The sequence below is a fragment of the Protopterus annectens genome, chromosome 2.part1 (genome assembly GCF_019279795.1).
Source record: "Protopterus annectens isolate FY-2018-M chromosome 2.part1, PAN1.0, whole genome shotgun sequence".
Lineage (NCBI taxonomy): Eukaryota > Metazoa > Chordata > Ceratodontiformes > Protopteridae > Protopterus > Protopterus annectens.
The window spans coordinates 1616111820-1616139134 of NC_056729.1; positions in this window are offsets into that span (position 1 = coordinate 1616111820).

Consider the following 27315-nt stretch of genomic DNA (forward strand, 5'->3'; position numbering starts at 1 on the left):
GTGATTACCATGCTCCCTCGCAAAGATATGGGCATAATAATGAGAAGTATTGTAAATGTACAATTTTCATATTTGTACAAGACTAAACAAACTGTAATATCTGTACGTGTGTACAGTGCCTAGACACAGTTCTTTTACCATGTTGTAAGGAGTAACACTGTCTTCAAAATGATGCATTACTTCACACAATGTGATGCTCCCTTGCAAAGTTATTTACCAAAATATGAAAAAAATCATAATTTCCATAACCTAAGTCAGAAACAAACTTTGATATCTGCCTATGAGTACAACATACAGGTACCATTCTTTTACCATGTTAGAACTATAAATAATCTTTTCAAAATGAGGTATTACTTAGCACATTCAGATGCTCCCTTGCAAAGTTATTTACCAAAATATGAAAAAAATTATAATTTCCATAACCATAAGTCTCAAACCAACTTTGATATCTGCACATGTGTCAAACATACTGGCACAATTCTTTTACCATATTAGAACCAGCAATACTGTCTTCAAAATGAGATATTACTTGGCACATTCAGATGCTCCCTTGCAAAGTTATTTACCAAAATATGAAAAAAAATCATAATTTCCATAACCATAAGTCTCAAACAAACTTTGATTTCTGCACATGTGTCAAACATACTGGCACAATTCTTTTACCATATTAGAACCAGCAATACTGTCTTCAAAATGAGATATTACTTGGCACATTCAGATGCTCCCTTGCAAAGTTATTTACCAAAATATGAAAAAAATCATAATTTCCATAACCTAAGTCAGAAACAAACTCTGTTATCTGCCTATGAGTACAACATACAGGTACCATTCTTTTACCATGTTAGAACTATAAATAATCTTTTCAAAATGAGGTATTACTTAGCACATTCAGATGCTCCCTTGCAAAGTTATTTACCAAAATCAGAAAAATCATAATTTCCATAACCATAAGTCTCAAACCAACTTTGATATCTGCACATGTGTCAAACATACTGGCACAATTCTTTTACCATATTAGAACCAGCAATACTGTCTTCAAAATGAGATATTACTTGGCACATTCAGATGCTCCCTTGCAAAGTTCTTTACCAAAATATGAAAAAAAATCATAATTTCCATAACCATAAGTCTCAAACAAACTTTGATTTCTGCACATGTGTCAAACATACTGGCACAATTCTTTTACCATATTAGAACCAGCAATACTGTCTTCAAAATGAGATATTACTTGGCACATTCAGATGCTCCCTTGCAAAGTTATTTACCAAAATATGAAAAAAATCATAATTTCCATAACCTAAGTCAGAAACAAACTCTGTTATCTGCCTATGAGTACAACATACGGGTACCATTCTTTTACCATGTTAGAACTATAAATAATCTTTTCAAAATGAGGTATTACTTAGCACATTCAGATGCTCCCTTGCAAAGTTATTTACCAAAATCAGAAAAATCATAATTTCCATAACCATAAGTCTCAAACCAACTTTGATATCTGCACATGTGTCAAACATACTGGCACAATTCTTTTACCATATTAGAACCAGCAATACTGTCTTCAAAATGAGATATTACTTGGCACATTTAGATGCTCCCTTGCAAAGTTATTTACCAAAATATGAAAAAAAATCATAATTTCCATAACCATAAGTCTCAAACAAACTTTGATTTCTGCACATGTGTCAAACATACTGGCACAATTCTTTTTACCATATTAGAACCAGCAATACTGTCTTCAAAATGAGATATTACTTGGCACATTCAGATGCTCCCTTGCAAAGCTATTCACCAAAATATGAAAAAAAAAATCATAATTTCCATAACAGTTATTTGCCAAGCTCAGAGAAATAAATTTTACATAACACATTTCATAATAGTGTTTTACTTACTATACTGGTCCAGCTTGGTCATGGGTGTTTTCCATTCTTCTCACAATCATGCAGGGCTCTCCTCACGCCATTGTGGAGGTTGGTCAAGAAGAATGCAATGCCCTCCTCAGTTAGGTGAATGCCATCCCTTCTGAACCAGTGAACATCTTCCCTTCCAGTATTACCTCATCTGAAATAAAGCATGGGTGGACACTGACAAGGGTGCACAGCCAGGGCACATGTAAAGAGAAAAAGCAGGGTAAGGACCGCCGCTCCACTAATATGCCAAGGACAGGCATGGGGCTCCAGACGCTGGTTATCTGTAGTGTCCCATAGCTGTGCCGGCTGCCCACTCAGACTGCTGATACCACTATGGTCTCATGACCTCCTTCAGTGGCAGCAGTCTGCCTTACCGCTGCCTTTTCTCTTTACATGTGCCCATTCAGCAATGGACCTAAGGGATGAGGGACTGAAGTAACTCACTAATTGCTGTCCTGACCTACCGGAAGGGAAGGAGACTGAGGGAGAGCTACATCAAGGCAACATGTCAAAGACCAAGACTGACCCAGGCTGTGTCTTTTTGCATGTTTTTGCAGTACATCACAGTGGCACACCCAAGCCCATGCTTACCGAGGACAGCAGCACTATGGGACTGTGCTGTAGAGTCTCCAGGTTCCCAAGTGCGATCCCGGTGGATCACAAGATCCACGCTGGCTGGTATGCACCCTGTGATGCACCCAGCAACACAATATTCGGCGATGGGACAACGTAAGGTTTTTGGCTGCTCCCTTTCCAGTGACTCCCAGAACAGCAGAAGACAGTCTTACCTCATCTGAAATAAAGCATGGGTGGACACTGACAAGGGTGCACAGCCAGGGCACATGTAAAGAGAAAAAGCAGGGTAAGGACCGCCGCTCCACTAATATGCCAAGGACAGGCATGGGGCTCCAGACGCTGGTTATCTGTAGTGTCCCATAGCTGTGCTGGCTGCCCACTCAGACTGCTGATACCACTATGGTCTCATGACCTCCTTCAGTGGCAGCAGTCTGCCTTACCTCTGCCTTTTCTCTTTACATGTGCCCATCCAGCAATGGACCTAAGGGATGAGGGACTGAAGTAACTCACTAATTGCTGTCCTGACCTACCGGAAGGGAAGGAGACTGAGGGGAGAGCTACATCAAGGCAACATGTCAAAAGACCAAGACTGAACCAGGCTGTGTCTTTTGCATGTTTTGCAGTACATCACAGTGGCACACCCAAGCCCATGCTTACCGAGGACAGCAGCACTATGGGACTGTGCTGTAGAGTCTCCAGGTTCCCAAGTGCGATCCCGGTGGATCACAAGATCCACGCTGGCTGGGTATGCCCCCTGTGATGCACCCAGCAACACAATATTCGGCGATGGGACAATGTAAGGTTTGTGGCTGCTCCTTTCCAGTGACTCCCAGAACAGCAGAAGACAGTCTTACCTCATCTGAAATAAAGCATGAGTGGACACTGACAAGGGTGCACAGCCAGGGCACATGTAAAGAGAAAAAGCAGGGTAAGGACCGCGCTCCACTAATATGCCAAGGACAGGCATGGGGCTCCAGACGCTGGTTATCTGTAGTGTCCCATAGCTGTGCCGGCTGCCCACTCAGACTGCTGATACCACTATGGTCTCATGACCTCCTTCAGTGGCAGCAGTCTGCCTTACCTCTGCCTTTTCTCTTTACATGTGCCCATCCAGCAATGGACCTAAGGGATGAGGGACTGAAGTAACTCACTAATTGCTGTCCTGACCTACCGGAAGGGAAGGAGACTGAGGGAAGAGCTACATCAAGGCAACATGTCAAAAGACCAAGACTGAACCAGGCTGTGTCTTTTTGCATGTTTTTGCAGTACATCACAGTGGCACACCCAAGCCCATGCTTACCGAGGACAGCAGCACTATGGGACTGTGCTGTAGAGTCTCAGGTTCCCAAGTGCGATCCCGGTGGATCACAAGATCCACGCTGGCTGGTATGCCCCTGTGATGCACCCAGCAACACAATATTCGGCGATGGGACAATGTAAGGTTTTTGTCTGCTCCCTTTCCAGTGACTCCCAGAACAGCAGAAGACAGTCTTACCTCATCTGAAATAAAGCATGGGTGGACACTGACAAGGGTGCACAGCCAGGGCACATGTAAAGAGAAAAAGCAGGGTAAGGACCGCCGCTCCACTAATATGCCAAGGACAGGCATGGGGCTCCAGGCGCTGGTTATCTGTAGTGTCCCATAGCTGTGCGGCTGCCCACTCAGACTGCTGATACCACTATGGTCTCATGACCTCCTTCAGTGGCAGCAGTCTGCCTTACCTCTGCCTTTTCTCTTTACATGTGCCCATCCAGCAATGGACCTAAGGGATGAGGGACTGAAGTAACTCACTAATTGCTGTCCTGACCTACGGAAGGGAAGGAGACTGAGGAGAGCTACATCAAGGCAACATGTCAAAAGACCAAGACTGAACCAGGCTGTGTCTTTTTGCATGTTTTGCAGTACATCACAGTGGCACACCCAAGCCCATGCTTACCGAGGACAGCAGCACTATGGGACTGTGCTGTAGAGTCTCAGGTTCCAAGTGCGATCCGGTGGATCACAAGATCCACGCTGGCTGGTATGCCCCTGTGATGCACCCAGCAACACAATATTCGGCGATGGGACAACGTGGTAGGTTTTTGGCTGCTCCCTTTCCAGTGACTCCCAGAACAGCAGAAGACAGTCTTACCTCATCTGAAATAAAGCATGGGTGGACACTGACAAGGGTGCACAGCCAGGGCACATGTAAAGAGAAAAAGCAGGGTAAGGACCGCCGCTCCACTAATATGCCAAGGACAGGCATGGGGCTCCAGGCGCTGGTTATCTGTAGTGTCCCATAGCTGTGCGGCTGCCCACTCAGACTGCTGATACCACTATGGTCTCATGACCTCCTTCAGTGGCAGCAGTCTGCCTTACCTCTGCCTTTTCTCTTTACATGTGCCCATCCAGCAATGGACCTAAGGGATGAGGGACTGAAGTAACTCACTAATTGCTGTCCTGACCTTCATACATTTACTACTCTCACATACATACGCTGACTACACCTGAAGGGAGGAAGTCTGAGTGGAGAGCTACATCAAGGCAACATGTCAAAAGACCAAGACTGACCCAGGCTGTGTCTGTTTGCATGTTTTTGCATTACATCAGTGGCACACCCAAGCCCATGCTTACCAAGGACAGCAGCACTACGGGACTGTGCTGTAGAGTCTCCAGGTTCCCAACTGCCATCCCGGTGGTTCACAAGATCCATGCTGGCTGGGTATGCCCCCTGTGATGCAACCAGCAAACACAATATTCGGCGATGGGACAGCGTAAGGTTTGTGGCTGCTCCCTTTCCAGTGACTCCCAGAACAGCAGAAGACAGTCTTACCTTATCTGAAATAAAGCATGGGTAGACACTGACAAGGGAGTCCAGCCAGGGCACATGTAAAGAGAAAAAGCAGGGTAAGGACCGCTCCACTAATCGCCAAGGACAGGCATGGGGCTCCAGATGTTGGTTATCTGTAGTGTCCCATAGCTGTGCCGGCTGCCCACTCAGACTGCTGATACCACTATGGTCTCATGACCTCCTTCAGTGTCAGCAGTCTGCCTTACCTCTGCCTTTTCTCTTTACATGTGCCCATCCAGCAATGGACCCAACAGCCTGGTCACAACTTTGATGTATAGTGTGCTCTGCACATCTTACTGCTGTCAGCAGTCTGCTAGACTCTTATGGCCATGGTACTCACCAAAGCATTCCATGCATAGGTTAATCTTGCAGGTCGGGCATCCCCATGATGGTTCAGCACGTTTTCCCTTGATGGCACAGTTTTTGCATCGTGCCTTTCGCCATTTCACTGGAAAGTGTGAGCCTTCTTCAAATCGTGTCATGGGCTCTGGGATGGTAATCTCTATGCATCTTTTCCTCTTCTTGTAGCTGGTCAGGAGGTGCATGCCTAGGTGTCTTCTAAACTGTAACTGGCTTGCCGCAATAAAACGGCCAGAATGTGAAAGCTGCCGGTGGCTAGCACTCTCACGAAATAAAATGTAAGCATTCACTATGGCCACATCCCATAGGAACCAGAACAAGTACAGCCACCATTTCCTTGCCTTTCGAGCAGTTGGATACTGCGTCCTGAGCTGATCTGCTTGGTCCACCCCATTCATATACGTGTTGTACATGTTTACAACTGGTGGACATGGCACTGCAGCTTTTGTTCCATCGTGCTGTCTCCTGCGTATGCTGGAGACTGCCAAGGTTGGGTTACTATTGGTTGACAGCAGAAATACTGGGTTGCTATCCTTCCATTCAGTTGCAAGCAATGGTCCACTCTGCAGCTGCTTGTAGAACCCTCGAGGCGCTTTACCAATGGCTTGTCGGTTGAATGTTACAGGCCATCCAGACCTATTGGTGCGCATGGTTCCACAGCAGTACAGACCGTCCTGCAGCAGTTGCTGTGCCAGAGGGACAGATGAGAAGAAGTTGTCAAAGTAAATGTGATGCTTCTTTCCAATCAGCCCACGTGTTAGGTCGACCACAACTCTGTGTGCCAGTCCAACGTCTGTGGTCTGCTCTGCCTTTCCAGTGTATACCTGGAATTCATGCACATAACCATTATGTGAGTCAGCTAGCACCCATACCTTAATGCCATACCTCTCCGGCTTGCCAGGCATAAACTGTCTAAATGTCAGGCGTCCACGGAAGCCGACCATGGCTTCATCTACTGCCACCTCACGATGCACATTATACTGTGTCCTACATGCATGAAGTACGGCATCCAGTATTGGCCGTACATGATGGAGCTTGTCATGACCCACAGAACCCTGTGGTCGTCTGAGGTTTTGTCATTGCAGTGAAAATACTGCTGAATTTTTCAAACCTCTCCGGTCATGTACTCTGCTATTGGGAAATGACCATACAGATGGTGCGTTTCCCAGTACTGCCTGTATTTTGGAACATGTACAATAGACATGTATATTCTGACACCTAGAAATGTGCGTATGTCTCCAGGACAAACTGGACTCCACGCTTATCAACCTTGCCTGCTGCAGCCTGCCTCTGTGCAGCATAGCGGTTAGTTTCATCAGCAATAAGCGAATACAGTTCCTCTGGGAACATCAAATTGAGGAAGTCCACCTCTGTGCTGTCCGAGTCCAGGTTGGTGACTGGGCGACTGGACACACAAAATCATCAATGTGAACTGGTGTTAGGCGTTTCTCCCATGATAAGTTTCGTGGTGGGCATGATCGCCGTGCCTTTTCATTAGTCTCCCAGACTTTTGAATGCAAGGTACCCTGTGATCAGTGACATTACCCACTGGTTTGTACTGACTACTGAGTGGAGTACTCGCACAAATTCCATATTGTGGCACACTCAGATCCTTGCTTGACAAGCAGCTACTTGGCTCAGATCCAGTGGACTTTCTCCATCTGAATAAACCTGCTGTAGACTACGCCTGAACTCATGTATAGTAGGAAGCATATCCGCTTCCTCTTCAGCACTAGGCCTGGCTTGGGACTGCAAGGTCTGTCACTGGCCACGTCCGTGTAACTCAGATAGAGGCAATTCATCCTCTGTGTCAAAATCTGATTCAAGTTGCTGACCACTATTGTGTGTGCCATCATACCTTAACTGGGCTAGTGGCATGTCATCCTCACTGTCGTGGTCAGTTACATCAAGAGTAGTGAGCTCGGGGTTAGAGGGTAGGGGTCTGTCAGGAATCGCTGGGACAGGAGCATCTTTATCAGCAGTAATAGCCTTCTCGCAGGCGTGCCAGTGGAATATGATCATCGGCATCATAATCGTCATCCTCACTCTGGTTTGGCTTACGCTGTGCATCAAGATCCAATTCCATTTCGGACCCACTGGTATTACTGTCTGAATCAGTATCCTCGCCACGTAACGGCGGTTAACTTCTTAACAGATGGCATCTTCACTGAGGGTGTGATGTCGGGTGAATGCAAAGCTGAAAAACAGAATTGTATACAATATAATGTTACTCACCTGCACAGAGGCAGCTGAAAAGCAACACATGCAGTATGTAGTGCTAGTTTGACACATTCAACTGTTTCATTATATGTGGTTCAGTTACATTAATTCACAAAGATATGAACTACATGGATACTTATATCTGTATGTTATAAGTGAAAATACAGATATATATATATATACATATATATATATATATATATATATATATATATATATATATATATATATACATATATACATACATATACACACACACACACACACACACACACACACACACACACATATAGATAGATATATATATAAAATAAGGGGTTGCAGAGGCTAGGTATTTGAAGAATGGAGGGGGTGGCTTGCAATGACTAGAAGCAGAGAAAAAAAAAACACAATCTGGCTTGTGCATTCATCAATGTGATAATGAGTTGTACTTATGTGAACAACAGTGACAGCTCCTGATAGTTTTACCTGAAAAGTGATAATGACTCAGTGCTATATTGTAAATGACTTATTGCTAAGGTGATAATGACCTGCCTTTCATTACTGGAAAGGTATGCATGCTCTGACACAGGTGATAATTGCTGCACATCACCTGTTGAGTAGGTAATCATTATCTCCTTGTGCAGCTGTTATGTAAGACAGTAATTCAGTAAAATAGTATAACACTTAGCCCTTCCTCCCACACAAGTTGCACACATTACTGACAAAGGCCAGAAAAATTCCCAAAATGTAACATTGCTCCATGCGGGTAGTAGTCAGCAAGTAATAACATGGGTAACTTCTAGGCAAAACGAAATCATTCAGAATATCTGGAGCAATTGTTTATTTCTTGTGATGGTAGGAATGGACAGTCTGTTTCAAAACGGATCATTTTCAAATGAGTGTCCAAGACCATTACCTTTTGTTATAATCACAAAAAATCTATTCAAGTCAGGGTGAAGGCCCTCTCTCCAAAATGCATAGAGGAAATCTAGGTTCTGTTACAGGGTTGGATTCTAGAAAGAAAAGTTGCTTTTCTCTATGCACTTCTATGCTGTTTGATAGATAAAGCTTATGAGAGATGCTATGGAAAGCAAATAAACCAGCAGTTCAAGGTATGGAATTTGGTTAGAAATGTGAATGTCTGTGACAATACAAAGCAGTCACAGTTCAGCAAGCAAACTGTAAACATTTCAATATCTCCTTCCATACCTTTCAACTGTGCCTCGGTGAGCTCAGTCCTCCCTCCTAAAACTGTTAAGTTTGGAAAAAAAGTGGTATGTTACACTTTAGAAAATAAAGACCGTTCACATTATCACATGTGGGAAAGTGGGTTGTACTCTGGTGAGACCTGCATGGCTTTGTATAGTGTGCCTCGATAAACTATGTTTGGGGTGGTTGCAAATGAAATAAGATAAATGTAGTACCTAAGACTGCATCACCAATGTACATTTATCTCCCTTCCGCTTCCTCTCTCCCTCTCAGATTACTTCTTTCTCCAAGAACAAACAAAAGGGGAGAAATAACAGATCAGTATAGCCTTTAGTAATTTAATTTAATTGAATATTAAAATTTTTTGCACTACATGCATCTAAGCTTTAGTTCTGATGTTCATATCTAAACAAATGATAAATGTATTACAACTGCACCAGGAGTTTAAGTTCTGCTCACTCAGATCAGCAACACTAGAAGTCACAATAGAAGTCACAATACTTTTAGGTGAGCTGGCTTTCTCTAAATTCAGGTAAAATCTATTAAAAAAAAGATTAAAAAAGATGCCCTGGTAAGATACTAACCAGCAACCAGGATGCTCGGACTTTATTCACATTTCAGGAGTCTAGAAATGTGTTTCTCTTGCAGCACAGAGTAGACTCATGTCCAGTATAAATGCATAATTGTTTTCAATCATGACATGAAGCAATACGTCTAAGTACAGTTAATCACGAACTTACTAACTAACACCCTAGCCCAAAGGTTCCTGGAATTCATAAATTCAAATGCAATGGAACAGCTAGTCACCTCTCCAAAAACGGGGAGATATTATAGTAGACCTGATCATCACAAACATGAAGACAAAGTGCACCACATTGGAAGTCTACCCCTCACTAGTGAGATCTGACCACAAACTAATCACCCTGGATATACACATCCCACCTCCACCCCCAACACAAAAGACTACAATGAAAAACTTCTCAAAAGCTGACTTTACACTTCCTACAACTGAGACGGTATCCTTTAATCCCACTGGGCCACTGGAAATCACATCCCACAAGGCAGAATCCTTCACAAATGCTTTCTATGTACATCTCCAAGAATGCATGGATCATGGCGTACAGCAACAGTAGTCTCAGTCCAAGAGGGCAAAGCAGTCCATAAAGCCTACCTGGACTTGGCTAAAGCTTTTGTCACAATACCCCACTCTGGCATCATGGACAAGCTCAACAGCTTAAATGTAAATCCTGGATTTTCTGGGCACTTGTGTGTGCACACAACAGCTATACAGTTACTATAACTTGATTACTCAAGCAGTAGTAGCATGGCACAAAGCAGTAAAGTTGCACTGTAAACATCAAAACCATGTCACAGTATCTAGTACATGTCAGAGCCATGCCAGTTGATCTTCCTCTGTAATATTCCCTCTTTATTAATATAAATAAACCATTTATTTTATGACAGGGTGCCTAAAGAGGAGTTGTGGTATTGTATGAGGAAGTCGGGAGTGTAAAAGTGGTGCAGGATATGTACAAGGGTAGTGTGACAGCAGTGAGTCTGCGTGTGAGTGACAGATGCGGTGGAGGTGGGATTACATCAAGGATCAGCTTTTGTCAAACTTCTAACATTTTGGGTCTTATTGACTTTCTACAAGTAACAAAACTTGATCACACAGTAAGCCAACCAGAAAATATACTCATTTCCATACATTTTACTCGGGAAAAGTGAATATGACTTAGCGTTTCAACAATAATAAACAGCAAACATTGAGTGAGGTCTCCATAAGCAAATTTTAAACACTAATTATAACTTTAGGATGGAAAGTAACAAAATATATACTGCTAGACTCGTCCTCATTAGTTATACAACCAACTTTGTTCATGGCAATCCTCAGCAGCCCTATGTACTTACTTATCTTGATTTACATTGTAAACTAGTTTCCAAACATGCACAATCTCTGCATAGGTAGAAGTCATCTGAATAATTTCACAGATATCTGTAACTACTGAAGAGGTTGCTGCTAGCAAAGAACTTTATATTTCAATGTGTATCTACCAATTCAGAGGTTCTAGCTGCTTTATGGAAGCTTTCTAGTTCAAATGTGTTTTATAGTTTTACATAATTACACACATTTACATCTAATTTCTATACCAGAATGCAAAAATCAAAGCTAAAATTGAAACAGCTGGCAGCAACTATTCAGACACTCCATTTCTATTACTGAACCAAAGGTTACCAAGTCATTCAGTGCTTTGAAGGTAAAGAACAGGATTTCCAACTACAAAATCAGCTACCAATAAATTGCTCTAAATTACCACAAAGTGAATGGGCGTCATACATATATCATTAGATATAAACATACTCAAATGTTAGAACTATACCAGTTCAAAATCAGGAAGTCAAAAAAGGGAAGATTCAATATGAACAGGACCATGTAGGACTCAGACCATCAGACTGGTTCCACCACCAAGCCACAGGTTTCCTTTACCTAGTTGGACTATCAGATCCAGGCTTTATTTAATTTGGGTCACAAGACAGTAAATTAAAACAATGAATTCCTTCACTATGCACAGTAATTATTTTGTATGAACCACCTACTCATTGACTCAGAAGCTAACGTAATCTAGAATAAACAAGTTTGAGTAACACAACACCATGCGAATGAGGTAGCATGCGAACTCTTGTAGCAATGCCCTTTCATAGGTGGCTAAATGTTGATAAAGAAAACACTACAGTTTGTTCCTACACCCACTGCATATCTGAAATAGTTAGTTTACCTACTAGAAATCTGGGCTGCCTTCACCCAGGATTTAAAACAAACAGCTATCCTCTGATACTATCATCTTTCTGTCATGTACTACTGTGCAGCTCGCTGATGAATTCCTTCTTCACCTATGAAATTTCAGCTCTCTACTCCGTTATTTCTTAATCCTCCTTATATTGTCTTACCCGACTATATCATGTATATACAACCAGTTTCTCTTACACTGTCAGTGCCGCCTTCCCATCCCAAAGAGGTGTGCTTCTGTGTCAGCGTGAAAATCAACAACTCGAGCTTGATAAAGGAGTAACCGGTAACTGTGCCCAAAGTATTAGTCGTTCCATGGTATTCTTGCGTACATGGCAAAGACGACTCAGTAATGTGTAGTGTAAACATACTGAAACATTACTTGCGACTTGTTCCAAACTCCACTCAGAAACCCTATAAATGGATCGCCATCCACTCATACGAAGTCTGAGAATAGCTACTTTTAGTGGAAGCCGGGAGAAAAGCTCTCTACACGTACATTGTGCAATTAATGTTCACGTACTAGTCAAGTGCTAAGGCATTGTATGCACATAACAATAGGTTCATAGGTTCATAGGTTTATACGAGGCTATCTGCCCTAAGGCATTTATAAGCCTAGCCCACATTTTTGTGGCTTACGCCACCCCTGATATGAAAAAATACTGTGCCCATTAGTTTGTTGTGCCTCTGTCCAGCAGTGACACAGAGATGATTCCCGGGGTAAACCTGCGATCTCCCATCCACAGGTCAAGATTTCTCTTGAACAGAGCCAGCGAGGTGCTCTGCCTCACATGGACTGGGATTTTATTCCACAGCATAGGGAGTCTCTGAGTGATAAATCTATCCCTCCAGCACGTCCTATTTATATCCGTGCTAAGGTTTAAGTCGCTTGCTCTAGTGGTTTTGGTGGATTTGGATTTGGATTTTTTGAGGTGGAGCATGTCCATTAATTCCGGGTTGGACATGGCCTTGTATGTCAGGCACATGTCACCTCTGAGCAGGCGGTATGACTGAATAGAGCTGGAGTTTCTTCAATCTGGCAGCATATGACAGATTTTGGAGTCCTTTATCCTTTTGGTGAGGAACTTTTGGGGTCTCTCCAATTACTGCAGATGTCGGGTGAGATACATCCCGAATGGGGCATTGTACTTTCGATCATTGGTCTGATAAGTGAAGAGTACAGGGGAACAATTACCTCACTAGATCTGGATGTGAATTCCTTCATGATCAGGTGGGCAATGTAGAAGGTCTTTCGAGCTTAATAATATCAGCTTTCTCCACATCTTACCTTGAATTTATTCTTCTCATTTAGCAAAACTATCTTTGTCCTATTCTGTCTTGACCCTTTCTTCTCCATTGAACAGCCTGAACAACCACATCCCTTAACAACCTACCCTTCTTTCAACAATATCTACTTTACCCCCAATACTTGTATCCTAAATATCATCTCCACCCTACAAGGAAAATATGTAGTCAAAAAGCCTCAATGAACAGCACAAACACAAACCAGTTACCAGCACCAGGTCAGTGTTAGCATAATTAAAAATGCATTTTAATGGAAACTTCCTGTTAGAATGACCATATCATTACAGGAAAGAAGGAATAAATAAAAATGCATGACAATCATCATAAAATGCAAATCATTAAACACATACCCAAGTATCTACTACTTTTACAGCCAGTGAAGAAACACAGATTTTGACTACCAATCCACAATCATGACACATTAGATAATTAGACCTGGGAAGAGTTGTTTTACTTCCTCTGCTTGACAGAGGAAAAAAAAAAAAAAGAGACCTAGCTAGTTCTTACTTTTTCCACTAGCCTTGAAAAACACGAGGTGCAGTTCTATACCTTACAACAAAGCAGCAGCAGGTTAAGCTGACCCACAGTTCCGTTTACAGTCTCAACAGTATGTTCCCAAAGGTCTACAATTAACACAAACTAAAATTATACGACAATATAAGGGACTCAAAATACAGATACTTTTATTATTGTTTTAGCAGAAAAAAATCTTAACATTAGTAAGCTAAGACATGAACTGAACTTGTGAATCATACTTTGTTGAAATGGGAGGCATATCTCTCATTTCTTTGTTCAACATTCTGGACAAAGAGGCAAGATCAGGGACATAAGTGAAATCTTACAAGGTTAGAAAGCTGCTAGAACAACATACATTGATTGCAGGCGTGCAATTCCTGAAGGATACAAAGCCCGAAAATCAAATGTCTTGTCATTATTTAGCTACTGCAGTCCTTAATGATTTGCCAGAAAACTACACATTTTTACAAAGAAAAGACCACAAATATGATAAAGAAATCCAGAGATCGTGCGAAATTCTAAACAGTTGAGCGATATGGCAGGAGGCACAAAAAAAACACTGTGTGTGTGTCTGTTACAATACAGGTGTCTTTTGCAAAATGAAGATTATGGAAAGAGTGCATCATGATGACATCGCTGTTGTCAATCGTATCTGGGGTAGGTGCCTTTCAATTAGTGAATCATACACAAAGGCACTTGTGATGTCAGGAGGCCCCATAGCTCCCCATAGCTCTTAGTTTAAAATAATGTCTACTATTTGGAGAAATGAGCCGCATAAATAAATAAATAAATAAAAATAAATGCATCTTGAAGAAGCGTTTAAAATGACATTTAGCGAAAATGTGCACATATATCCCATGAGCGTCCTTCGCCAATCGTATAACCTGCTCATCAAACATTTCTAAACTGCTCTTATAACTACGCCTGACTTACAATCCACAGCCTTAGCAGCCTGGCATTGTTTACCATACAGACATCATTTTCAACACGCGATCTTTTCTCAAGCCAGCATTCTCTCCGAGACAAATAATGAAGTACAAGGGGCGGCCAGGATTTATAGAGCAAAGTCTCACATAAGCTCCCCATAGCCTATAAGACTTGGTTCAGCTGAGTACCAACACAGACTGCTAGGACAAGCGCGGAATGATGCCGACCTTATGAGGACAGTTTTGGGAAGCCGGGCTCGGTGACCAAATGAGCGCCTTACCTACTGGCGGGCTACGTACTAAAATGGACTCAAGCTGCTGCCATCTATTATTAGAACCAGGTACAACCAGACCATCCCCACCACACTGCTAGTGGCAGGCACTCGGCACAAGTTTCACCTTCCTGAAGAGCAACTAGAAAAACAACTTTTCATGTTGCCAAAGCTCTGATGTTTCTAAGCGGATTGACAGGACTGCAGCACATGCGAACCACAAGGGAAAAAAAAAAACAAAACAAAAAAAAAAAAAATTAACTTAGGCAAGTGCAAACCAAATGCGGCAATCAGAATTACCAACTTAGGGTCATACCTCTCCAGAGTACCTCATTATGAGGAATGCACCTCATTTGGGGTCTTAAAACATTCATGCTCCTCGAAGTTGAAAGGGTCTGTCACAAATTCAGTAATGCAGAAGACATTGTACATGCATAATACCAAGACATTCAAAAGTCTCACAAAACACCGAATGCCATATAGGGGGGTTACCTTTCAAATTTTACCTTATAAACAGCGGCAAAGCTGAATGGTAAATCCGAAGCAGGAAAGCTGAACCGGCAAACTTTTCGAGCTCCAGCGATGTGTGAAAAATAACTTTTGAGGGATCCAGCAGCAGGTAAAATCGACAAATATTTGCAGAAGAAAAGGACAGACCTGCTGCTGGACCCTCTATTTATCTGGGGGAAAACAAAAGAAATTCACATTGGGGGTGGAGATGTGATGCAAGTGGTGGCTTGGAATGCAAGATTCCGATTGGCTGCCACCACTTGCTTTAGCGACTACTTTCTAAGTAGATTTTCTAATTAAAGTTAAATGTAAGACAAATGTAAAAACACACTGAATCGTAGCTGCATAAGATAAATTACAAGTTCAGTTACGATTTCAGTGTGTTTCTGATACTGATCTACAAATGTACAATATAGTTTCCAACACTTGTGGAAGGCACTCGGGCATAAAAGCTTGCAATTAGTATCTTCTCATGGCGCGCTCGGTGCTAGGCACAGATGCACCATGAGAAGGTACTCGGGGTTAATGACCATTTGCGTGGGCATGCACGTGTTTTAAACCGAATAAGCAGATTCTGAACTGTGTAAGTATGTGTGCACGCATGTAAGCCACTGTGAGCGTGTTTCTGCTGGTTTGCACACGGCTCCTCCCTGAGGAAACAGAAAGGAAAAAGGAAGCAACAGATTTAGTAGGAAGTTAGCAGGGAATACTGCTGGAGCTAGCAGGTGAAAACAATTAGATGCAGGCAATTACACAGGCAGAATAGTAGCCCAGCCCAGCACTTAAAACTCTGCAAACAGCAGTGCAGAATGTTTCTCTCAAGAGACACTGCAAGACAGGAGTTAAGTTATCAGAAGTGAAAACTGAAAAAGCTGAACTCAGAGCAGAAATGTTAGGGGCTGCCATAGCTGTCATAATGAGACATAGGCGACTTGCTGAGGGTGGTGACAATGCAGATGGTGCCAGACAACCCACAGTGAGGAGACGGAGAAGAGTGTACAGGCCCAGAGTCACCTACCATGGGTTACATGAGCTGGAGATAGTAGAGCGCTATAGAGTGGACAGAGACCTCCTGCAGCAAATAGTGGAGCTGTGCAGGCCACGCCTCACACACAGAACCAACAGAGGGGAACCCATCCCAGTGGAAACCAAGGTATGTGTTGGCCTAAGAATACTAGCAACAGGTACCTTCCAGAGACCAGCTGGCGATATGATGGGGATATCACAGGCATCAGCCTACAGGGTACTGCACCAGTTCCTGGATGCCATGTCAGCACATGTCGGTGATCATGTATATTTCCCCAATGCCCGTGAGGTATTGGCCAGCAATATGCGTCTCTTCCAGCAAATAGCGGAATACCCTGAGGTACTGGGTGCAATAGACTGCACGCACATATGCATCAAAGCACCAGCCAGTGAGTGGGGTAGGGCATACATCAACCGCAAGGCTTCCCCTCCATCAACTGCCAGGTCGTGTGTGATGCCCAGGGCATAATAATGAATGTGTGTGCTGGCTGTCCTGGGAGCTACCACGATTCCCACATCTGGCATTTGATGCAGCTGTACCAGACATTTGCCAATGGGGACATCCCGCACGGACACCTACTGGGGGATGCAGGTTATGCACTGGAGCCGTGGCTGATGACACCCATCAGAAACGCACACACACCTGAACAGGAACTCCATAATGAGGCACACGCACAAACACGTAATGTAATAGAGCGTGTGTTTGGGCTGCTCAAGTCACGGTTCCGGTGTCTGGACACATCTGGTGGAGCCTTGCAGTACACACCAACTACATGTACCCAAATTGTCATGGTATGAGCTATGCTACATAATATGATCTTGCGAAAACAGCTGCAGCAGGACCAGCATAGGGCCGGGCCAAACAGCCCCCCACCATTGCCAAGGCCATCACAGGCAGAGCGTGACTCAGAGGAGGAACAACCTGAGCCTGCCCCAGTAGGCAGAAGGAGGCGTGCCCAGTATTCCCTGGCCTTGGCAAAGAGGCAACGCATAGCACATACACTGGCTCATTAGGAACCCTGGGAATGATACCCCTCTCTGACTCACTCATATAGTAACAGGGATGCCTAACATGACACAACCTGCTCTCAAACATGTACAGGGAAGTGTAATATGCGCATCTGACAGAGACAGCCCTGCAGCACCACCTGAGGCATGAATGCTATGTATTAAGTAATGTAACACCATGTACTATATGCACACCTGAGGACCCTGACTAACATCCTACCCTCACCAAGCATCATGCCACAACATGACAATGAGATGATCAAGTGCAACAATTGACTGAAATATCGCAGTTAGTCAAAGGGGATCCAATGTGTGCCAGTCTGGGATGACATGCTGAGCATGACATAATGCACCACCTGCTAGGACTGGCGTGCACCTATCAGTGCAGGCCGTATGGATACTGGCAAAGGCTGTTGTCACCCACAGTGTGCCCTGAATAGGTAAGGCTCAAAACACAAACCTATCTCCATAGGTATCAGAAGGGATAAGAATAAGATAAGGGATAAGTTGAAACAGCAAGATGCATGCAGTCTAAACTCACCCAGTATGGAGAATGTTGATATCTGCGCTGTAACAGAAAACTGAGCCAAGGCTCACAACAGCACCCTAACACTACCAGGTTACACCTCATACTGTGCTGTACAGCCTCAAAACTTGGAACAAGCTACAAAGGAGGGTGACTAGCAATAATTGTTAAGGATACCCACATCCCCATGTAGGTACCCCACCAAATAGCAGCATGGACTAGCCATGCTCAAGTAACAGTGGCTAAAACTGCCCCCCAGTTTATAGCCTGCTACAGACTACTGTCCCAACACCAGGAACTGCACCCGGCCTATGCTGGAATACATGAATATATCAAGTCCTCCAAACCACATTATATTGGGTGACTGCAAATACCCAGACATAGACTGGGAGCATTATACTAGCTCCAACAGTGTAGGACAAAAGTTCATAGAATCCATAAACCAAAAGGCCCAGGAACAACGTACCACTCCCACAAGAGGGGTAAGCATACTGGATGTGATAATCAGCAACATGCATACTGGATGGCAAGATCAGAAGTGTATTGCTCACTGGTAAAACCAGACCATCGAGTAATCAGACTGGATATACAAATCCTGACCACAGAAACCACAGTGGAAAACATGTGTTAAGCAATATTTGCACTCCTCCAAACTGATGTGGAATCCATTAAAGGTCCCGTGCAGGTGCAAAATATGGGCCACACCTCAGAACCTGTAATACAGCCATTCCATGAACACTGCCAGGAATGCTTGGATTATGCAGTCCTAAATTAAAACAAGACACAATGCCATACACGCAGAAATCTGGCATGGTGGACACCAGCCATAACCAAACCATGCAAGAGAATGAGGAAGCTACTACATGATAGAGCAAACATAAACAATGAAGTAATCACTGATCAGTAGTATGGCAATAAAATCCGTCCACACATACAATCCACTAAGGCCAGCCACAACAAGTGGAATCTGTGAATCCTGAGGCAATGTTACACCTGCCCCAAGTACACAGACAACCCCCAACTCCACCCAAGAAATACAAATATATGTGAGAGATGCAACCATCTATCCAAACTGGAGGCTGAGCTCTCTCAACTCAGTACTCCCAAAACAAGACAGGAGGAGAAGGTAACCACACACACCACAAACACAGTCCCACATAGACCTATCACAACTGCAAACAAAACACATAAACACAGAAAAACATTCCCGGAGGCACAAACTACAAACACAGCACACCAACAGAGGCCTCTAAAGCAGACACCCAATCAAACAACCTCCAAACATAGCACATGCAACACATAGTACACAAAGCTGGTGTGCCAAACAGTCACAGGCCAGAAGGAGAAACAACATGCCTGATACAGTTGTAATACGTGACCCCATAGTCAGACACACTGCTGTCCCGCACACCAGACTGAACAAGGGAAAGGGTACAGTAAGCTGCCTGTAGGCTGCCACAATATGCCACATAACAGAAGTATGCAGGTCACTCCAAAGCAAGTAGAAATATGATGCAGTCATAGTCCATGCTGGTGTGAATGACCTGAGATGTACTGCCCTAGACTACATGAAAAGAGACATAGATGAGCTATCTGATTATGTAGCCCAGGCCGGTATGACACTCACTGTTTGCAGCATCCTACCCTTACCAATAATAATGCCACAGTACAAACACGGAATGATTAGTCATAGCAAGTGGCACACTTACTGGTGTCATTCCAAGGGGGATCCAATGTCTGTCTGCTTGGGATGTCATGCTTGACAAGCCATGCTGCTGTTCTTGGGATGGCCTGCACCTGTTACCCCTGGGCGTATGAATATTGGATAAGGCCTTTGCCACCTCCATAGAGCCTTTTGTAGGCAAGGCTGAAAAGACTGACCCACCACCCTAGAAAACATAAGTGGGAAGAAACATAAGGTAAATGCTGACCAATGCCAGATGTGTACACCCCAATATGCATGCTCCCAAGGCCATCCCCAGTATGGAGAACATCGATGTCTGTGCAGTAACAGAAACCTGCTGCAAGCCTCCTGACAGCACACCAGCACTACCAGGTTATACCACGTATCATGTGTCATGGCCCCAAAACCTGGAACAAAACATAAAAGGAGGGTGAGTATCCATAGTCAGCACAGACACCCATACGTCCAGGTAACTGACAATGCACAAGGCATTGGAGTCCACCCATGTGCAACTAACTGTAGGCAAGACTGCTGTACAGTCTGTAGCATGCTACAGACCGCACTCTCACACACAGTAACCCCACCCAGCCATCCTGAAGACACTGGACAGTATGAATGTCCCACCAAATACCAAACAAGGTACCACAAATTACCACATAGGTGGTAAACCATTATGTATGGAAGGAGTAACCAGGGACCTAGGGACACAAGTGGACAGTAACCTGTTATGTGACACCCACATTGCCAATGTGGCTAGGAAGACTGTCTACATTTGACACCGTATCAGGAAAGGATTCACATCTCGTCAACAGAGGTCATTGTGCCATATACTTTTCTCTAATCACACCCATAATCTAGTACAATGCCTCATATGGGATGTACCTTACCTGACACCTGCAGCAGTTAGAAAGACCTCAAAGGTACCTCACCAAGAGGATAAAGGGTCTCAAATATATGTCATATGCTGCCTGGCTGTAGACACCCCAGCTGAATGCAGTCACATACTGCCTACACAGAGGCATTGCATGTCTGTTGTAGGAGGCCATGCCCAACACAGGAGTAATGGACATGCTCCACCCCAGAAAACTCAAATCCATCAGAGCTGTGAGAGTGAGAGATGTCAACCTCAACAAATAATGAAATAGGATGTGCTGGTAGGACAGATACATAATCCAGAGGCTCCCCACACCCTGGACCAGAATCCCACTCCATGTTAGGCAGAGCCCCTCACTTACACTCTTCAACAGGAATCTTGCCAAGTGGATGGATGATTGTAGAGTTACACTGGGGGTCTTCACTGTGTCATGTCCAGACAGAGGCACAGCAAAGCAAATCATAAATGGCCATAATATTCACATGGCAAAAGCCACACACACTCTGGCTAGGCTAACAAATGCCCTAGGGTGGATAGCCTAGTATGAACCTATGAACCTATGAAGATACAAATTGTACACGACACTAAGGATAATCCCAAGGGTTTCACAACTGATGGTAGGAACCATGTTGGGAATTCACAGATATGCCCTGAATCACACAAATATCACAAACACACACACATATTGCCAACATACATCCTGACAGGTGCAGTGCAAACCCCCACCGAATGCAGAATATCTATCCCAGCAGACTGCTGGCCCCCTGATATTGCAGATGCTGAGGTAACAGCCAACATCTACAAAGAAAAACACACAGCAGCAATGGTATGAGATGGTGTCCTGGGCTTAGTGCAACATGGACTCCAAGATGAATGGAATGCCAAACCACACTACTGCTCAATGTCAGCCTTACCACAGAATATGTACCCAAAGAGCAGTGTACAACAACAGTGGTCCTTCTCAACAAAGGTGTTGCCTGAATGGATACTGAAAACTACTACCCCAGAATCCTGAGAAGCTCGGTTTGCACAGCTATGGAAAGGATCAGCATGTACCACAGACATAAAGATATTGGGGACCTACTGACACCGGACCCAACCCAGTGTGGCTTTTTCAAGTGCAGATCCTGCCCCTAAACATGTTTGACTCAATTGAAACAGTCATTAAGGTCATTGATGAGGGCAATGTGGTCCACACAGTGTAGCTGGACCTTGCAAAGGCTTCTATACAATACCCTACGTGTTCATTATAGATAAGCTCACCAGCTTAAATATAAACCCACATGTCAGTAGAGGGGTTGCAAACCAGACCAAGGACAGAACAGACATGGTCAGACATGCTGCAGCCATGTCAGACTGCAAACCAGATATAACTGGCATCCCACAAGGCTTTGTCCTGGGATCTCCCTCGTCTGGTATATATGTCCCATAGGTACAGGCAAACATGGAAGGACTGTGTCCGAACATGTTTGCAGAGGACTACAAACTGCTCACCACATATGATCCACCAGCTGACACAAGCATCCCACAAAAGGGCCACATAGAAACAGACAACTGGTGCCAAAGCCATGTCAGCAAGCTAATTGCAGAAACGTGCATAGTCAACCCCCATGGATATACAGTAAGTGCCCACCAATTACCACATAGGTGTTAACCCATTATGTAGTTAACATGTAATGAGAGACCTGGGGACACAAGGTGATAGATATCCTGCATTGGACAAACATGTGCTGTAGTGTTTACAGAAACATACCATATACCCACCTAATCATGAAGGTTGTCAGATCTAGATAAGGGAAGGTCATTGTGGCTCTGCAGTCATCCTTCATCAGTGGTACAATTGACTACAATAGCCCCTGTGGGATGTACCTCAGCAGACACCTCCATCAACCATAAAGTCCCCAACAGTACCTCATCAGGAGTATCAAAGAGCTTGCACAGATGCCATGTGTTGCCTGTGTTGCTGGCATCAATAAACATGCTGCACCTTGTACAATCTGAATGGCAGTGAGCTATGCACATGAGACCTGAACCCCAGCACTGACTTACATAGGACAAGTTGTACTGCGTGATCCATAACACAGAAGCCACCCCCACCCATGAGTGAACCCCCAGTACAGGCTACCCATAGAGTCACTTATCAATCTTCCTCAATAGGAATCTTGATGAGTGGATGGGAGATGGTAGATTTATCCTGGGTATCACTGTCATGTAACAGGTAGACAGAGGCACAGTATACTAACCATGACATATCTCATGGCAAACTCCACTTACAATGTGTGTTGAAGGACAAACACACTCTCCAACTAGCATTAGACATGGACTTGGCACATTGCTAGTGTTTGCAAATGTACACCTATGTTGTGGAATACACTACCAATGTTGGACAAGCCTGGTTTAAGTAGTTCATATCTGAACAGAATGCAACATGGTCAGATGTACACAGCTGGCCCCTAACCAGGCTGTTGTGCCCACTATCGAAATTTAAAGCAGTGATAGCAGTAAAGCCCAGGATACTGTCCACCACAGTCAAAGTACTACCAGTACACTATACAGTACTACAGTGTTAGGTCAGTGTGAAAGGATGTTGACAATTGTATGCAAAGTATCCCATGCAAACACTGCAGGCACAGTATAATCCTGTTGTGTTCACACACAAAGCAGTTGTACAGTAACTACACAACATGACACACAACACACAACCATAAACGGGTGATATTTGTTGAAGTTCACACTCATCCACAAATGTGATGGGCTGCAGAGTCCAACATATGGAATGCTCACACTGGGCATGCTCACACACTTTGATAAATGAGACATATGTCAGACAACATGCCATGGGAAGGCTGAACTGGGCATGCTCACACACTTAGGCCAAATCTCGGTTTAGCATTTAGACACACATATCTGGTATTTTTATGTGTTATTCCAGGAACCAACCACATTACAGCAGTCTGCCCAGTGCACACAGTTAAATGACTACAGAGACATACATGATATAGTGGATCCCTCCCATATGCAAACATCTTCCACAGATACACAAGTTGTTCATACAAACAGGGAATGCTATGGCAATAAAGATGTGCAAACAGTCTATCAGCAACAAATAATGTGCATTTGACAATTGAACATATGGGTGTAGAGGTCAACACTAGGCTGTTTGCCCTAGGGAATGACAGCTTAGCCAGAGTGTGCTTGGTGTCTGCCTCCCCACAGGATGCACATTCCCCTTTCTAAACACAGATGATGTCAGCACCCTATAAGTGCAGCAGGAGAAAAGAAACTTCCCAGTAATGCGAATAGCGTGCTCCGCTAATGCGTCCGTCTCAAGTGTCATAACATAGTTAGGTAGGGGTTTCAAATCCTGCAAATGCTCAGTGTGTGTGTGTGAGTGGGGTTGGTGTGTGTGTGTGTAAGTCTGTGGGAGAGAAATGTCCCTTTTGGCAACTAGGAAAACACACTACAGGATGCACATTCCCTTTCTAAACACCGATGATGTCAGCACCCTATAAGTACAACAGGAGAAAAGAAACCTCCCAGTAATGCGAATAGCGCGCTCTGCTAATGCGTCCATCTCAAGTGTCATAACATAGTTAGGTAGGGGTTTGAATCCTGTGAATGGCATGTGTGTGTGTCTGTCTGAGGGGGGTTAGTGTTTGTGAGGGAAATGTCCCTTTTGGCAACTAGGTGAACAGACTACAGGATGCACATTCCCCTTTTTAAACACTGATGATGTCAGCACTCTATAAGTATAGCAGGAGAAGGAAAAACTCCCAGTAATGCGAATAGCGTGCTCTGCTAATGCATCTGTCTCAAGTGTCATAACATAGTCAGATGGGGGTTTGAATCCTGCAATTGATAAGTGTGTGTTTTTGGCTGAGGGGGGTTAGTGTGTGTGAGGACAATGTCCCTTATGGCAACTAGGTGAACAGACTACAGGATGCACATTCCCCTTTCTAAACACTGTTCAGCGGAAGGCCATGGCTCTGGCACAAGTTGTCTGTTGCTATGATACCCCTTTGGAAGATGCTTGTGTCAGCTGGAGAGTCGATTATGGTGGTCAGTTTGCAGTCATCTGCATATTTGGACAGCCACAGTCCGTCCGTGTTGGCCTGTACCTCCAATAAATATATACCAAACAAGAGAGTACCCAGGACTGAGCCTTGTGGGACACAACTCGTAACTGGTGTGGGGTCTGGCATGGCTCCAGCAATGCTAACCATGTGGGTTCTGTCCTTGAGCCACTGTGCAATCCATCTAGTGACATAGGGGCTTATATTTAAGCTGGTGAGCTTCTCTAGAATGCCCAAGTGGGGTATTGTTGTGAAGGCTTTTGCAAGGTCCAGGTAGGCTGTGTGAACCACCTTCCCCTCGTCAATGGCCTTGGTGACTGTTTCAAAGAAATCAACCGGGTTAAACCTGGTAGTGCTGGTGTGCTCTCAGTAGCCCTGAACCAGGCATCTGTTACTGCACAGATATCAATGTTTTCCATGCCAAGGAGTGTTTTGGGTGCATGCATCTGGAGGTTTAGACTTCTGGCGTTGGGTAGCATTGCTCTTAGTTTCTTATCCCTTGTGATACCTATGAAGGTGGGTTTGTCATTTGAGCCCTGCCTAACATAGGCACTATGGGGGTAGCAAGAGCCTTTGCCAACATCTGAAAGCCCAGGGGTGACAGGTGCAGGCCGTCCCTAGCAAAGCAGGTAGTTCAACAGAAGATGAATGTGTGAAGGTGTAGTGCCTGTGATTAGCTAGCAGTAGCATATATGACTGCTCACATGGACACATGCCAGGTAAGTCATATGCACTGTGTCACAGGCAATGTACATGTGAACAGGACAAACAGTGACATCCTGTCAAGTGGGACACGGACATACATATAGTAGGCTATGCAGATAGCACTAGGAGTCCACAGAAGCTCTATAACTATGCATTGCAGGTGTGATCAGTATTCCAGGGTAATTGCAAGCAAACACGCATGCAAACAAAGCTACAGTAAACAGGGCTGCATGTAGTCCATTGTACAACAAACAAGCTGTACCAGTTCCAGTAGGTAACACTGCAAATATGCAGGCACTATGCACATCTACATGGAAATACACGGGTCAGATGGCTAGGGTCCAGTCTCAGTGCACACAAGTGTACAGACCATGTACTGTCAGGATGTACAATAACTGGATAGAAACCCATGTGCTCATACCTGCAGTAATACACATGTCAAATAACAGACACTGAGCCTTCACTCAGTGGTTCCATACTTAGTAGGATGTATGCTCCCTGGCCTGCCACCACAGTATCCCTGACATATATGGGGACTCTCCCTCCTGTGACAGTTAGTTATGTGTGTTGGGGCTGTCTAGCATGGTATGAGATGTGAGCATGCAGTGCTAGGGTGCTCCTGTGTGTCCTGTACCAGTCATGTAGTACTGCACACATATCAACATCCTCAAACATCTGCTTTGCAGAGTCTAGTGTGGGCAACATGCCACTTGCAATTTACATGTCCATCATTGTGTATTACTACATTCATTACCCTATCCCCTGTGCTACCTATGTATGTAGCCTTCTGTTGACATCATTACCACCAGTATGCCAACATGTGCAGATGATACACTATGGTACTTACCATGGGTGTAGACAACAGAACATGACAATCACACTTACTGCATCAGGCATGCTGTGATATACCCACAATTAATTCAGCACACAGTACTGTTAACAACATGATACTATTACTACACATCTATGTGGTCACCCTGTGCATCAGCAACATGTTAACCTGTACCTGCACAGTTGTTACAGATTGCAGGAGGTGGCACAGTTTCATCATATGCACAGGGTGTGAACTTGGTATGCCTGAGTCAGCCACCGATACCACCAATTGACATGTATGTGTATGTGTGTTGGTGAGGGACAGCAGTAGAAGGTGGGGCAATGTTGATGCAGTGTGTGCATGTATGCGGTAGCCCTAGGTGTTGTCAATTTGCATGTGTGTATGGATGCACACAGTTCCACCTCATAGCTGCCATATACTGGTGTTTGTGGACAGCCACAGACTGTACCTGCCAGGTCATACAGATCAGTGTCTCTGGCCACGGACACGGTACCTGTGCCTTGCAGGGGTGCTACGGACCGTATCCAGTACCAACACAGACTGGGTAGTGTCATCAGAAGTAGGTGTTCGTTGACTGGACACAGATCCCTGTCGGGCCTGGCCACAGCCACGTGCACGTGGTCTCATGGGGCGGTCTGATGACAGCACAGTCCCAGCATTGCTGGGGCTGCTGCTGGCACTACGGGGGCGGCCGTGGCCCTGTTGTCATCCGCGATGACTGCCAGCTGCTGCTGTTGCTGGCATACGGCCACGTCGATGCCTCAACCGCCCACCATCGCCCTGGCTCATGGACATGTAGTTGTGGAACCAGTCTAATATGTCCCCACAACGTCTGTCTATGACATTGGTGAAATCACGGATGGCAGCCGCAATGTCACGCATACTGTCAGTCATGGCTGTGCGACATGCTGTCAGCTCCGTCAGACCCTGTCTGGTGTACCGTTCCATACATGACTGTGCCTGCATGACAGTCCGAAACATAGCTGAGGTTGTAAGACCTCTGTGGGCACGTCTGACAGGGGCAGTACGCCCATGGATGCTCCCACGAGAACCCCTGGACATCTGTCTGTGTGGTACCATCTCTGCGCCATGCCCATGGCTGCTGTGAGGGGAGGCATGTGCCACAGATACCACATTACCCTGGTCAATGCCCACTGTATGCTGTCCATCACCTAGGGACAT